Source organism: Taudactylus pleione, unplaced genomic scaffold, assembly GCF_031769625.1.
Source record: "Taudactylus pleione unplaced genomic scaffold, aTauple2 ptg000317l, whole genome shotgun sequence".
Lineage (NCBI taxonomy): Eukaryota > Metazoa > Chordata > Amphibia > Anura > Myobatrachidae > Taudactylus > Taudactylus pleione.
The window spans coordinates 3,829,761-3,839,666 of record NW_028284718.1 but is presented as its reverse complement, the minus strand read 5'-3'; the positions used below and the strand labels follow the sequence as shown (position 1 = coordinate 3,839,666).

Sequence of the window (9,906 nt, the reverse complement as noted above, 5' to 3'; positions counted from 1 at the left end):
AACTGAAATAAGCCTGTTTTATTTGATTTCTTAACTATTTTATGTGAAAATGGTATTCTTTTAAAGCAGTCACTAATGTATACAAGGAGGAAATATTAGCATAAGTAAAATATTTCCTAATAGTCAATATTTTTCTAAGTATACTTGCTTGGAAATTGCTGTATAAAGTTTTATGATGCCCAGCAGAGTTTTTCTGATGGATAAAACCCAAGACATGTCACATGCTATGTGCAGATAAGTACTTACAAATAAGTTTAGCAGTTTGACAAAAAACGAAATTCAATTGTGCAAATAAGTAAATCCAATCTATTTTGAGAGTTTTCAAAAAACAACATTCAGTTGAAATTCACTCGGGAAAGTGACTTCAATAAGTCCTTGTCAAAGAATCTGAAAATTTGGGCTCGTCCACGATTTGAACCTGGGACCTCTCGCATCCTCAGCGAGAATCATAACCCTAGACCAACAAGCCACCTACCAGAACATTTTTCTATTGGTTTTTCAATTGATTTAAAGAAAATAGCTTTTTGTTTTTAAAAACACCATACACATTTATGTAAAAATGAATTTGTAGAATAAATAAAATATTTCCTTATGGTCCAGTAGATAGTTTTCTAAGTATGCATATAGGAAAAGTGCAGGGACAAGATTTGTGAGTGCCTACAGAGTTTGGACTTTTCTCATAGACTAAGCTAAAGACTTGTCATATGCAATGTACAAATCATGCTTCCAGACACAGAAGAAAGGCAAAAGAAAACCTTGCAATTTCATTTTTGAACTTTTTGTGTTTCAAAATGAGACTATTCTTTTAAAACATTCAAAGCTATCTAGACAGTAGGGAACCTGCAGTTTTCCTAATATACCACAATACATTTGAAATTTGAATAAGTATGCTCTTATTTTTAGAACAACTAAAATGTTTCCGTAGGATTCTATTGATAGTTTTCTTTGTGTGCTTATTTGGAAAGTGCAGTGACAAGATTTAAAAATGGCTACAGAGTTTGGACTTGTCTGATCGATAAAACCCAAGACTTGTCAAAAGCTATGTGTAAATCATGCATAAATAGAAGAAAGGCAATTGAAAAATGATGAAGGCAAGATTCATAAGTATGTACAAATTCTATTGGGAGTATGGCAAAAACAAAACTCAGTTGATGCTATTGACTTAGCCAATTCAGAAAATCAGATATGTATAAACCATGAGATGCACCGTACAAAAGAAATAGAGTGCTCATCCAGGATTTGAAGCCGGGACCTCTCGCACCCAAAGCGAGAATCATACCCCTAGACCAACGAGCCAACTGAAATAAGCCTGTTTTATTTGATTTCTTAACTATTTTATGTGAAAATGGTATTCTTTTAAAGCAGTCACTAATGTATACAAGGAGGAAATATTAGCATAAATAAAATATTTCCTAATAGTCAATATTTTTCTAAGTATACTTGCTTGGAAATTGCTGTACAAAGTTTTATGATGCCCAGCAGAGTTTCTCTGATGGATAAAACCCAAGACATGTCACATGCTATGTGCAGATAAGTACTTACAAATAATTTTAGCAGTTTGACAAAAAACGAAATTCAATTGTGCAAATAAGTAAATCCAATCTATTTTGAGAGTTTTTAAAAAACAACATTCAGTTGAAATTCACTCAGGAAATTGACTTCAATAAGATAATGGAACCATGTCAAAAAATCTGAAAAGTTGGGCTCGTCCAGGATTTGAACCAGGGACCTCTCGCACCCAAAGTGAGAGTCATAGAATCATCAAGTAAGCATGTTTTATTTGATTTCTTAACTGTTTTTATGTGAAAATGGTATTCTTTTAAAGCAGTCACTAATGTATACAAGGAGGAAATATTATCATAAATAAAATATTTCCTAATAGTCAATATTTTTCTAAGTACACTTGCTTGGAAATTGCTTTGCAAAGTTTTATGATGCCCAGCAGAGTTATTTTGATGGATAAAACCCAAGACATGTCACATGCTATGTGCAGGTAAGTAATTACAAATAATTTTAGCAGTTTGACAAAAAACAAAATTCAATTGTGCAAATAAGCAAATCCAATCTATTTTGTGAGTTTTTAACAAATAATATTCAGTTGAAGAATTTACTCAGGAAATTGACTTCAATAAGATAATGGAACCATGTCAAAGAATCTGAAAATTTGGGTTCGATCACAATTTGAACCTGGGACATCTCGCACCCTAAGCGAGAATCATAACCCTAGACCAACAAGCCACCTACCTGAACATTTTTCTATTGATTTTTCAATTGATTTAAAGAAAATAGCTTTTTGTTTTTAAAAACACCATACACATTTATGTAAAAATGAATTTGTAAAATAAATAAAATATTTCCTTATGGTCCAGTAGATAGTTTTCTAAGTATGCATATAGGAAAAGTGCAGGGACAAGATTTGTGAGTGCCTACAGAGTTTGGACTTCTCTCATGGACGAAGCTAAAGACTTGTCATATGCAGTTACTAATGTATACAAGGAGGAAATATTAGCATAAATAAAATATTTCCTAATAGTCAATATTTTTCTAAGTATACTTGCTTGGAAATTGCTGTACAAAGTTTTATGATGCCCAGCAGAGTTTTTCTGATGGATAAAACCCAAGACATGTCACATGCTATGTGCAGATAAGTACTTACAAATAATTTTAGCAGTTTGACAAAAATCAAAATTCAATTCTGCAAATAAGTAAATCCAATCTATTTTGAGAGTTTTGAAAAAACAACATTCAGTTGAAATTCACTCAGGAAATTGACTTCAATAAGATAATGGAACCATGTCAAAAAATCTGAAAAGTTGGGCTCATCCAGGATTTGAACCCGGGACCTCTCGCACCCATAGTGAGAGTCATAGAATCATCAAGTAAGCATGTTTTATTTGATTTCTTAACTGTTTTTATATGAAAATGGTATTCTTTTAAAGCAGTCACTAATTTAAACAAGGAGGAAATATTATCATAAATAAAATATTTCCTAATAGTCAATATTTTTCTAAGTACACTTGCTTGGAAATTGCTGTGCAAAGTTTTATGATGCCCAGCAGAGTTTTTCTGATGGCTAAAACCCAAGACATGTCACATGCTATGTGCAGGTAAGTAATTACAAATAATTTTAGCAGTTTGACAAAAAACAAAATTCAATTGTGCAAATAAGCAAATCCAATCTATTTTGTGAGTTTTTAAAAAATAATATTCAGTTGAAGATTTTTCTCAGGAAATTGACTTCAATAAGATAATGGAACCATGTCAAAGAATCAGAAAATTTGGGTTCGATCAAGATTTGAACCTGGGACCTCTCGCACCCTAAGCAAGAATCATAACCCTAGACCAACCAGCCACCTACCAGAACATTTTTCTATTGATTTTTCAATTGATTTAAAGAAAATAGCTTTTTGTTTTTAAAAACACCATACACATTTATGTAAAAATGAATTTGTAAAATAAATAAAATATTTCCTTATGGTCCAGTAGATAGTTTTCTAAGTATGCATATAGGAAAAGTGCAGGGACAAGATTTGTGAGTGCCTACAGAGTTTGGACTTCTCTCATGGACGAAGCTAAAGACTTGTCATATGCAATGTACAAATCATGCTTCCAGACACAGAAGAAAGGCAAAAGAAAACCTTGCAATTTCATTTTTGAACTTTTTGTGTTTCAAAATGATACTATTCTTTTAAAACATTCAAAGCTATCTAGACAGTAGGGAACCTGCAGTTTTCCTAATATACCACAATACAGTTGAAATTTGAATAAGTATGCTCTTATTTTTAGAACAACTAAAATGTTTCCGTAGGATTCTATTGATAGTTTTCTTTGTGTGCTTATTTGGAAAGTGCAGTGACAAGATTTAAAAATGGCTACAGAGTTTGGACTTGTCTGATAGATAAAACCCAAGACTTGTCAAAAGCTATGTGTAAATCATGCATAAATAGAAGAAAGGCAATTGAAAAATGATGAAGGCAAGATTCATAAGTATGTACAAATTCTATTGGGAGTATGGCAAAAACAAAACTCAGTTGATACTATTGACTTAGCCAATTGAGAAAAGAAGATATATATAAACCATGAGATGCACCGTACAAAAGAAATAGAGGGCTCGTCCGGGATTTGAACCAGGGACCTCTCGCACCGAAAGCAAGAATCATACCCCTAGACAAATGTGCCAACTGAAATAAGCCGGTTTTATTTGATTTCTTAACTATTTTATATGAAAATGGTATTCTTTTAAAGCAGTCACTAATGTATACAAGGAGGAAATATTATCATAAATAAAATATTTCCTAATAGTCAAAATTTTTCTAAGTATACTTGCTTGGAAATTGCTGTGCAAAGTTTTATGATGCCCAGCAGAGTTTTTCTGATGGATAAAACCCAAGACATGTCACATGCTATGTGCAGGTAAGTAATTACAAATAATTTTAGCAGTTTGACAAAAAACAAAAGTCAATTGTGCAAATAAGTAAACCAATCTATTTTGTGAGTTTTTAAAAAATAATATTCAGTTGAAGATTTTACTCAGGAAATTGACTTCAATAAGATAATGGAACTATGTCAAAGAATCTGAAAATTTGGCCTCGTCCATGATTTGAACCCGGGACCTCTCACACCCTAAGCGAGAATCATAACCCTAGACCAACAAGCCACCTACCTGAACATTTTTCTATTGATTTTTCAATTGATTTAAAGAAAATAGCTTTTTGTTTTTAAAAACACCATATACATTTATGTAAAAATGAATTTGTAGAATAAATAAAATATTTCTTTATGGTCCAGTAGATAGTTTTCTAAGTATGCATATAGGAAAAGTGCAGGGACAAGATTTGTGAGTGCCTACAGAGTTTGGACTTCTCTCATGGACGAAGCTAAAGACTTGTCATATGCAATGTACAAATCATGCTTCCAGACACAGAAGAAAGGCAAAAAAAACCTTGCACTTTCATTTTTGAACTTTTTGTGTTTCAAAATGAGACTATTCTTTTAAAACATTCAAAGCTATCTAGACAGTAGGGAACCTGCAGTTTTCCTAATATACCACAATACAGTTGAAATTTGAATAAGTATGCTCTTATTTTTAGAACAACTAAAATGTTTCCGTAAGATTCTATTGATAGTTTTCTTTGTGTGCTTATTTGGAAAGTGCAGTGACAAGATTTAAAAATGGCTACAGAGTTTGGACTTGTCTGATCGATAAAACCCAAGACTTGTCAAAAGCTATGTGTAAATCATGCATAAATAGAAGAAAGGCAATTGAAAATGATGAAGGCAAGATTCATAAGTATGTACAAATTCTATTGGGAGTATGGCAAAAACAAAACTCAATTGATGCTATTGACTTAGCCAATTGAGAAAATCAGATATATATAAACCATGAGATGTACCAAACAAAAGAACCCGGGACCTCTTGCACCCAAAGCGAGAATCATACCCCTAGACCAATGTGCCAACTGAAATAAGTCTGTTTTATTTGATTTCTTAACTATTTTATATGAAAATGGTATTCTTTTAAAGCAGTCACTAATGTATACAAGGAGGAAATATTAGCATAAATAAAATATTTCCTAATAGTCAATATTTTTCTAAGTATACTTGCTTGGAAATTGCTGTGCAAAGTTTTATAATGCCCAGCAGAATTTTTCTGATGGATAAAACCCAAGACATGTCACATGCTATGTGCAGATAAGTACTTACAAATAATTTTAGCAGTTTGACAAAAAACAAAATTCAATTCTGCAAATAAGTAAATCCAATCTATTTTGAGAGTTTTGAAAAAACAACATTCAGTTGAAATTCACTCTGGAAATTGACTTCAATAAGATAATGGAACCATGTCAAAGTATCTAAAAATTTGGGCTCATCCGGGATTTGAACCCGTGACCTCTCGCACCCAAAGTGAGAATCATAGAGTCATCAAGTAAGCATGTTTTATTTGATTTCTTAACTGTTTTTATGTGAAAATTGTATTATTTTAAAGCAGTCACTAATGTATACAAGGTGGAAATATTAGAATAAATAAAATATTTCCTAATAGTCAAGTATACTTGCTTGGAAACTGCTGTGCAAAGTTTTATGATGCCCAGCAGAGTTTTTCTGATGGATGAAACCCAAGACATGTCACATGCTATGTGCAGATAAGTGCTTGCAAATAATTTTAGCAGTTTGACAAAAAACAAAATTCAATTCTGCAAATAAGTAAATCCAATCTATTTTGAGAGTTTTGAAAAAACAACATTCAGTTGAAATTCACTCTGGAAATTGACTTCAATAAGATAATGGAACCATGTCAAAGAATCTAAAAATTTGGGCTTGTCCGGGATTTGAACCCGGGACCTCTCGCACCCAAAGTGAGAGTCATAGAATCTTCAAGTAAGCATGTTTTATATGATTTCTTAACTGTTTTTATGTGAAAATTGTATTGTTTTAAAGCAGTCACTAATGTATACAAGGTAGAAATATTAGCATAAGTAATATATTTCCTAATAGTCAATATTTTTCTTAGTATACTTACTTGGAAATTGCTGTGCAAAGTTTTATGATGCCCAGCAGAGTTTTTCTGATGGATAAAACCCAAGACATGTCACATGCTTTATTCAGATAAGTACTTACAAATAATTTTAGCAGTCTGACAAAAAACAAAATTCAATTCTGCAAATAAGTAAATCCAATCTATATTGAGAGTTTTGAAAAAACAACATTCAGTTGAAATTCACTCAGGAAATTGACTTCAATAAGATAATGGAACCATGTCAAAAAATCTGAAAAGTTGGGCTCGTCCAGGATTTGATCCAGGGACCTCTCGCACCCAAAGTGAGAATCATAGAGTCATCAAGTAAGCATGTTTAATTTGATTTCTTAACTGATTTTATGTGAAAATTGTATTATTTTAAAGTAGTCACTAATGTATACAAGGAGGAAATATTATCATAAATAAAATATTTCCTAATAGTCAATATTTTCTAAGTATACTTGCTTGGAAATTGCTCTGCAAAGTTTTATGATGCCTAGCAGAGTTTTTCTGATGGATAAAACCCAAGACATGTCACATGCTATGTGCAGATAAGTACTTACAAATAATATTAGCAGTTTGACAAAAAACAAAATTCAATTCTGCAAATAAGTATATCCAATCTATTTTGAGAGTTTTGAAAAAACAGCATTCAGTTGAAATTCACTTCAATAAGTCCATGTCAAAGAATCTGAAAATTTGGGCTCGTCCACGATTTGAACCTGGGACCTCTCGCATCCTAAGTGAGAATCATAACCCTAGACCAACAAGCCACCTACCAGAACATTTTTCTATTGGTTTTTCAATTGATTTAAAGAAAATAGCTTTTTGTTTTTAAAAACACCATACACATTTATGTAAAAATGAATTTGTAGAATAAATAAAATATTTCCTTATGGTCCAGTAGATAGTTTTCTAAGTATGCATATAGGAAAAGTGCAGGGACAAGATTTGTGAGTGCCTACAGAGTTTGGACTTTTCTCATAGACGAAGCTAAATACTTGTCATATGCAATGTACAAATCATGCTTCCAGACACAGAAGAAAGGCAAAAGAAAACCTTGCAATTTCATTTTTGAACTTTTTGTGTTTCAAAATGAGACTATTCTTTTAAAACATTCAAAGCTATCTAGACAGTAGGGAACCTGCAGTTTTCCTAATATACCACAATACATTTGAAATTTGAATAAATATGCTCTTATTTTTAGATCAACTAAAATGTTTCCGTAGGATTCTATTGATAGTTTTCTTTGTGTGCTTATTTGGAAAGTGCAGTGACAAGATTTAAAAATGGCTACAGAGTTTGGACTTGTCTGATCGATAAAACCCAAGACTTGTCAAAAGCTATGTGTAAATCATGCATAAATAGAAGAAAGGCAATTGAAAAATGATGAAGGCAAGATTCATAAGTATGTACAAATTCTATTGGGAGTATGGCAAAAACAAAACTCAGTTGATGCTATTGACTTAGCCAATTGAGAAAATCAGATATATATAAACCATGAGATGCACCGTACAAAAGAAATAGAGGGCTCATCCAGGATTTGAACCCGGGACCTCTTGCACCCAAAGCGAGAATCATACCCCTAGACTAACGAGCCAACTGAAATAATCCTGTTTTATTTGATTTCTTAACTATTTTATGTGAAAATGGTATTCTTTTAAAGCAGTCACTAATGTATACAAGGAGGAAATATTAGCATAAGTAAAATATTTCCTAATAGTCAATATTTTTCTAAGTATACTTGCTTGGAAATTGCTGTATAAAGTTTTATGATGCCCAGCAGAGTTTTTCTGATGGATAAAACCCAAGACATGTCACATGCTATGTGCACATAAGTACTTACAAATAATTTTAGCAGTTTGACAAAAAACGAAATTCAATTGTGCAAATAAGTAAATCCAATCTATTTTGAGAGTTTTCAAAAAACAACATTCAGTTGAAATTCACTCTGGAAAGTGACTTCAATAAGTCCTTGTCAAAGAATCTGAAAATTTGGGCTCGTCCACGATTTGAACCTGGGACCTCTCGCATCCTCAGCGAGAATCATAACCCTAGACCAACAAGCCACCTACCAGAACATTTTTCTATTGGTTTTTCAATTGATTTAAAGAAAATAGCTTTTTGTTTTTAAAAACACCATACACATTTATGTAAAAATGAATTTGTAGAATAAATAAAATATTTCCTTATGGTCCAGTAGATAGTTTTCTAAGTATGCATATAGGAAAAGTGCAGGGACAAGATTTGTGAGTGCCTACAGAGTTTGGACTTTTCTCATAGACTAAGCTAAAGACTTGTCATATGCAATGTACAAATCATGCTTCCAGACACAGAAGAAAGGCAAAAGAAAACCTTGCAATTTCATTTTTGAACTTTTTGTGTTTCAAAATGAGACTATTCTTTTAAAACATTCAAAGCTATCTAGACAGTAGGGAACCTGCAGTTTTCCTAATATACCACAATACATTTGAAATTTGAATAAGTATGCTCTTATTTTTAGAACAACTAAAATGTTTCCGTAGGATTCTATTGATAGTTTTCTTTGTGTGCTTATTTGGAAAGTGCAGTGACAAGATTTAAAAATGGCTACAGAGTTTGGACTTGTCTGATCGATAAAATCCAAGACTTGTCAAAAGCTATGTGTAAATCATGCATAAATAGAAGAAAGGCAATTGAAAAATGATGAAGGCAAGATTCATAAGTATGTACAAATTCTATTGGGAGTATGGCAAAAACAAAACTCAGTTGATGCTATTGACTTAGCCAATTCAGAAAATCAGATATGTATAAACCATGAGATGCACCGTACAAAAGAAATAGAGTGCTCATCCAGGATTTGAACCCGGGACCTCTCGCACCCAAAGCGAGAATCATACCCCTAGACCAACGAGACAACTGAAATAAGCCTGTTTTATTTGATTTCTTAACTATTTTATGTGAAAATGGTATTCTTTTAAAGCAGTCACTAATGTATACAAGGAGGAAATATTAGCATAAATAAAATATTTCCTAATAGTCAATATTTTTCTAAGTATACTTGCTTGGAAATTGCTGTACAAAGTTTTATGATGCCCAGCAGAGTTTCTCTGATGGATAAAACCCAAGACATGTCACATGCTATGTGCAGATAAGTACTTACAAATAATTTTAGCAGTTTGACAAAAAACGAAATTCAATTGTGCAAATAAGTAAATCCAATCTATTTTGAGAGTTTTTAAAAAACAACATTCAGTTGAAATTCACTCAGGAAATTGACTTCAATAAGATAATGGAACCATGTCAAAAAATCTGAAAAGTTGGGCTCGTCCAGGATTTGAACCAGGGACCTCTCGCACCCAAAGTGAGAGTCATAGAATCATCAAGTAAGCATGTTTTATTTGATTTCT

At 32.2% G+C, this 9,906-nt stretch overlaps 2 non-coding genes across 2 annotated transcripts; both read right to left on the bottom strand.

Moving 5' to 3' along the window:
- Positions 1 to 8,045: 8,045 nt before the first annotated feature.
- Positions 8,046 to 8,117, bottom strand: TRNAP-UGG (transfer RNA proline (anticodon UGG)). Its single transcript has one exon. It is a non-coding gene; the product is annotated as a tRNA-Pro (tRNA).
- A 1,223-nt stretch (positions 8,118 to 9,340) lies between these two features.
- Positions 9,341 to 9,413, bottom strand: TRNAP-UGG (transfer RNA proline (anticodon UGG)). The gene has a single exon. It is a non-coding gene; the product is annotated as a tRNA-Pro (tRNA).
- Positions 9,414 to 9,906: the final 493 nt, after the last annotated feature.